The sequence below is a fragment of the Otolemur garnettii genome, unplaced genomic scaffold, assembly GCF_000181295.1.
Source record: "Otolemur garnettii isolate 467f Iridium unplaced genomic scaffold, OtoGar3 scaffold00160, whole genome shotgun sequence".
In the NCBI taxonomy this organism is placed as follows: domain Eukaryota; kingdom Metazoa; phylum Chordata; class Mammalia; order Primates; family Galagidae; genus Otolemur; species Otolemur garnettii.
Genome location: NW_003852555.1, coordinates 4062227 through 4068570, shown reverse-complemented (window position 1 = coordinate 4068570; position 6344 = coordinate 4062227).

Below are 6344 nucleotides of genomic sequence, written 5' to 3'. Positions count from 1 at the left end.
ACACCATGGTATTCTAGCCTGGGCAACATAGTCAGACTCTGTCTCAAAAAAAACCAAGAAAAAAAGAGAAGCTCAGAGGTCTGGTCCAACCAGGGTCAGCCCTGATTTGAAGATCACTTCTTCAGCACACAGGGTCTAGAGGAGACCACGTAGTCTGTGGATTAAGCCCCATTCAGCAGGTTGGGGCTTGGGCTTTGGAAGCAGACCCTCCTGGTCGGCAGAGACAAAAGGAGACGGGTCTTGCTCTGGCATATGGGCTGGGCCACTGCAGGTGTGCAGGGTCCCCACAGCTGCCTCTTGTGACCCAGAGTCCCTTTAAGGAAGTCCTAGCTCAGAACTTTTGAGAGGCACCTGTAGTGGAGAAAAAAATTCTTTTTCTGATTATCCTTCTAGATTCTTTGTCTGTGTCTGTAACTGGAATGACATAAGACAGATTAACGAGAAAAACAAGCAGAGTTTCTTTAGCGCGTGTTTGAGCTTTCACTTGGGAGCACTCTAGAGATGAGCCAGGTGAAGGCTTGGTTAGAAGGTGCTCACACAGCAGCCCAGCAGAGGATCGAGGCATTTTTAGTGAAGTGACAAGGCAAAGGAAATGGACCTGAGTATCTAGGGACAACAAATCGTGGGAAGGCGAACGTGAGGTGGGACCATTAAGTTCGCGAACTCATTCTAGATAAAGTGCTACCTATCACACTGCTGAACATCAGTATGGTCATTCTATGGCCAAGGGGAGTGCTTTAAAGGTGACCACAGTGATCTCGGCAATGAGGTAGGTAGCACTTTCTCTAGGATGAGTTTGCAAACTTAATTGTCGACCTCCTAGTTGGGAAATTAAAGGCAGATAAAGGCTAGTTAGTAAAGTTTGTTATAGATAGATTGCTCTGCTGGTGTCTCCAGGTTGGTGGGATCTAAAATTTGTCTCCAGTGATGAACTGTCATTGTGCCTGGTAGAGGAAGGAGGAAGGAAATTTCTGTCAATTTATTCCTGCTTTTAGGCAATGGTGAGGCGTGTAGAGAGCTTTTCTTGTATCTGTTTCTTAATTGCCTTCAGCTCAAAATAATCCTTATGTCAAACTGTCACATTTTGAGGTGACATGTTCTGCTACCCTAGAGACCCAAGAACCTTGGCTAAAACTGGTTTGATCTTAGATTGCAGTGAGCCAAACAGCTGTACAACAAACCCTCCTCTGATTGAACATGAACCTCTCTCTGTCTATTTTGAGCTGGTGAACTTCAAACTGTTCACTGAATATTTAAATCATTTGACTTCCGTCTGTGAAAATCCCTGGAGTGCAATGAGGAGATGTTTGATACTATTTAGAGGGTCACCTGAGCATGCTACCCATATCAAGACATGTTGGGCTGTGAGTCAAGAAAGTGAACTTTGTTCACAGTCTCCAACAGGGCCTGTGAGAGATTTACATGTTCTGTGCCCTGTGCCCTTTCTTGGGCTTAAATGACTCTTTATCTTATCTTTTCTGGAGAACGTATGAGGAGACAGCATCTCAGAGACCATCTTGCTCTTACTTTGTACTGTAAGCTTAGAGAACCAGATGTTAGTTTATACTACATCCTTCAGTATTAACGGCTTATTTTTAAAAAATAACAAGCTGGCCGGACGTGGTGGCTCACGCCTGTAATCCTGGCACTCTGGGAGGCCAAGGCAGGTGGATTGCTTGAGCTCACAGGTTGAAGACCAGCCTGAGCCAGAGCGAGACCTCAGCCAGGTGTTATGGCCAGGTGCCTGTAGTCAGGCAAGAGAATTGCTTGAACCCAAGAGTGAACCCAAGAGTTTGAGCTTGCTGTGAGCTATGATGCTGCGGCACTCTACTAAAGGCGACATAATGAGACTCTGTCTCAAAACAACAACAAAAAAGAACAAGCTATTACAAGAAGAATCAGCATGATTCATTAAAGATTTTTCTTTCTTCCTTTAAAGAAATGATTTATTCCAACTTAAAAAAATTATGCATACTCATTGCAATGTTTCTTTCATGTTTTAAGTCCAGATTCCACAAGCCCAAAAGAGTGATCAAATGAGTTTAACCTCTTGGGGAAAAAAAAAAAAACTTCCAAAGAAAAAACAGAATATTCTATAGTTTCTAGAACCTACAGCAATAACTCAGTGAATTTTTATTTTGTGTCTGCCCTGTGCAAGGAGTCAGATCAGGACAAGGGGGTTGCTAACCCCTGATTTTCTCTGCCATGAACTTCGGCTGCCAGGTAAACAGCAAATCATCCAGGTATTTCCTGTGAATGCAGTGAGCTGGGTAAGCTTAGTACCTCCTGGCCTCAGTCCCCTTTTGTGCTTTTGACCTCTACAACGTGTAACTGTGACCTTCCTGTGAACCCAGTGCCTCCTGTCCTCGTCAAGGATTTCATTTTATTCTTGCTGACAGAAAGCACACAACCACACTGGCTGTGGCCAGTTTACTCTTCCTGGTATTCTCTCTAATCCACAGAGAAGCCTGCCCTACTGTTGAGATTTTACAGCCTAAACTTTAGCTGCCTCTCTGATTATAATGGCTGGAGTTATCACTTCCGCTCAGGCTGACATGTGGCTCGGGCAGCGTGCCATTCTCTCCGTCTTCCACCAGGATTTTTCTCTGTAAATGCTTTCTTTAAAGTCTGTGAAGGCATAATTATTCCCTCGAAGTTGCTGAAATGACTTGAGGGCTTGGATTTTTAGTAGCTTTCAGAAACAAAATAGAGATTTTTAACTGGCTAAACTATTCCCTCCAGCACAGCACCCCTGGCTAACCTTTGCTTCCCATAGTAAGCAGCATAGTGCTTGCCGCATGATGGCTTGGAGTTAAATAATCATTACGGAAAATTTGCTTCAGGGTTATTATTGCAGTTGTGAGGTTTATTTCAGTTTTTTTTTTTTTTATTATATGCAGTTCTTTTTTTCTTGTGTATATTGCTTATCAACATCAAACAAAGATACAGAAAGGTTTTTATGACCATCCCTACCCCAAAGTCAAATTAATTTCTGTTTCTTTTTGCCCCCAATAAATGTGATGTACCATTATTATTATTATTAATATTATTATTATTTTTGAGGCAAAGTCTCTGTGAGTCTGCAACCTCAGACTCTTGGGTTCAACTGATCTTCCTGCCTCAGCCTCCCAAGTAACAGGGACTTCAGGTGCCCACCACAATGCTGGCTAATTTTTCTATTTTTAGTAGACATGGGGTCTTACTCTTCCTTACGCTGGTCTCAAGCTCTGGAGCTCAGGTGGCTCTCCCGCCTCGGCTTCCCAGAATGCTAGGTTTATATGTGTGCCTGGCTTGCACCCTTTTTAAATGTCTGTTTTGTTTATTAAATGAAAGCTTGGGGGTGGAGGGGCAGGACCTTTTCTTGCTAGATGCCTGGCACAGAGTATGGTCCCAGTTAATATCTGTTGAATAAGCAGATAGAATGGATGCTTTGTAAGGATACTGGCTTCTTTCTACATATTCAGTAGAATTTGGTAGTAGTAGAGACGGCTGTTTCCTACCCTCACATCCATCCCTCAGTCTATGGTGGGCACATGGCTGCCTAGAATAAAACGAGCACCTTCTCAGCTCAAGAGCTCTGGCCACATGGAGCAGTAGGCTGGTTCCTGAAGACGTCCAGGTAGTGACTGGCCTGCTCTGGACTGTCCACTCCTAGGCTCTTCTGAGACTGAGGGAAACCTTCTGTCTTATTTATGCTGTTGTAAGTGTGGTGTTTTATTACTTGCAGCCAAACCTAATCCTAATAAGCATGTCGGTTTAATGTTTGCATTTATGAAGGCCGGGGAGGGGAAGGATGAAAATCTAGACCTAGCTGGGGTGACCACAGAAACCCATGCCAGTCAGAGGTGTTCAGAATCCTACGACAGCCTTAGATAAGGTTTTGTTGTTGTTGTTAGTCTGTGTCATACCTAGCCTCTTATAAATATGGAACATTTCTCCTTTTTTCCCCTTTTATGAAGTACACATTTGGTGCCAGGTGCTGTACTATGTGTGGGGATATTTTGGAGGACAAGCAGGTGTAGTTTTTGCCGTAGTCCAGAGGAAAACAAAGTCAATGAACAACGCAGTCAGCAAATACCTTGACCACAGACTGAGATATTGGAAACAAAGTGCCATTAAAAATGGGAGGGTTGGCTCGGTGCCTATAGCTCAACCAGCTAAGGCGCCAGCCACGTACACCTAAGGTGGCGGGTTCGAATCCCCAGCCCGGACCCGCCAAACAACAATGACGGCTGCAACCAAAAAATAGCCGGGCGTTGTAGCGGGTGCCTGTGGTCCCAGCTACTTGGGAGGCGGAGGCAGGAGACTCGCTTGAGCCCAGGAGTTGGAGGTTGCTGTGAGCTGTAATGCCATGGCACTCTACCCAGGGGGACAGCTTGAGGCTCTGTCTCAAAAACAAACAAAAAAAAAAATGGGAGGGTTGTAATACGTGTAATATGGAGTGAGAGGGGGGAATGTCTTAATTTAGACAGGGAGGTCAGGAAAGCCCTTGTTGAAGAGGTGACATTCAACTGAGGTGAGAATGTAGGTGGTGATGCACAGAGCTGCATGTCCTGGCAGGGCAGTGAGGGAGTCAGAACACGCCACCCCCAGGTGTTCCTGGCAGGGTAGTGAGGAAGGGCAGAACACGCCTTTCTGTATGTTCAGTAGAATTTGCTAGTAGTAGAGATGGCTGTTTCCTACCCTCACATCCATCCCCTGAAGGATGCCCCTGTGGCAGGGCGGTGAGGGGGTCAGAACATGCCACCCCCAGGTGTGCCTCTGTGGCACATTGACATTTAGAGCTGAAGGAGAACAAGCATAGTGGGTACAGGAAGGGGTCTTTCCCCCTTTTCTACCTAAAAGCAAGGCATAAAATTTCCCATAAGAAAAGTACCCTTTCTGTATCAGCAAGAGTAAACCATTCTGGATTGATAAATTGTGGCATATGTATACCATAGAATACTACTCAGCCATAAAAAAGACAAATTTTACATCTTTTGTATTAACCTTGATGGAGTTGGAGACTATTCTATTTAGTAAAGTATCACAAGAGTGGAAAAGCCAGTATCCCGTGTCTGTGATACTAATATGAAATGAGTAGACAAACAAATAGATGCCCACACAAGGGGAAAACACAGTAACTCAAGTGGGGAGGAGGCGGGAGGGGGATTGGTCAGCTCCCACTTAACAGGGACAATGTAAGGATATGGGGCACCCCTCCTGGGGAGGGGCACAACTACAACTTGGACTCTGCCTAACAAAAAACAAACAGATAACCTGATCATCTGTACCCCCATATTAATCTGTAATTTTAAAAAGAGTAGAACATTCTTATCACTGGAGATGGGGAGTTACTGCTGAGATAAATTTGTATAAACAAATCTTAGAAAATAATCTTTGTTTTCCATTTGCTTTCCCATATATTTCCTAGTCATGTTCCTGTTATTTGCCATCCCTAGCTAACCCTCTTTTCCCTTTGTCTTGTTACATCTCTACACTTCATTGCCCTTTGTTAAAATGGTATATAAATCCCGGTGTCTAGAGAGTGTTTATTCAGGGCAGCTTGGATCTATGCTCCTAGGTGGCCATCCTCAAGCCTTGAACTAGTATGTACTCCATACTTAATCATATTTTCTGAACCTCATTATTTAAGGTTGACGTTTTCTCTGTCTACACAATATTATTCAGTATAAATGTGTCTAGACTTTATTAAAATAAACTATGGTTTTGATCACCCTTTGAATTTCCACTATGTTCAGATACAGACTGTTCATTCAGTCATTCATTTGACAAAATTTACTAAGCACTTCTTTGTATGATGCTCCATCCTATAGTTGTCAAGTGTAGGGACTAAATCTTGAGTCTTACCTTGCGAGATGTCAGTCTAGCAGCAGAAACATACATGTAGACAGATAACTAAAGAAAGACGTAACATAGGAGGTAGGATAAGTTAAATCCCAGGGTCTAATGGTCCTTTGGATTTTTACTTTTCTCTATGAAGCCTCCCTCCCCCATCCTGTGGCACATAAAAATATTCACATCAAATAAAACTTGGATGGTTTTCCTCCTGTTAATCTGTCTTCTGTCAGTTCTAGTTCAATTCATAGGCTCCAGACTCAGAACTCAACTGGGTGGAAGAAACTTCTTTTCTCCCCTGCCGCAGAAGGAGGTTGGCCTAATTGGAAGTCTTTCCAGGAGGAGAAGGAGGTGGAGGCAACAGCCAGTGTGGCTGGTCTAGGGTGAGACAGGGGGTGTGGGCCAGGACTTGGAATTCTGTTTTATGGGGACATTAATTATATTTGTAATTTTAAAATGGAATAATTATATGCACACGGTTGTTTGTAACTTGTGTTTCCTAATTA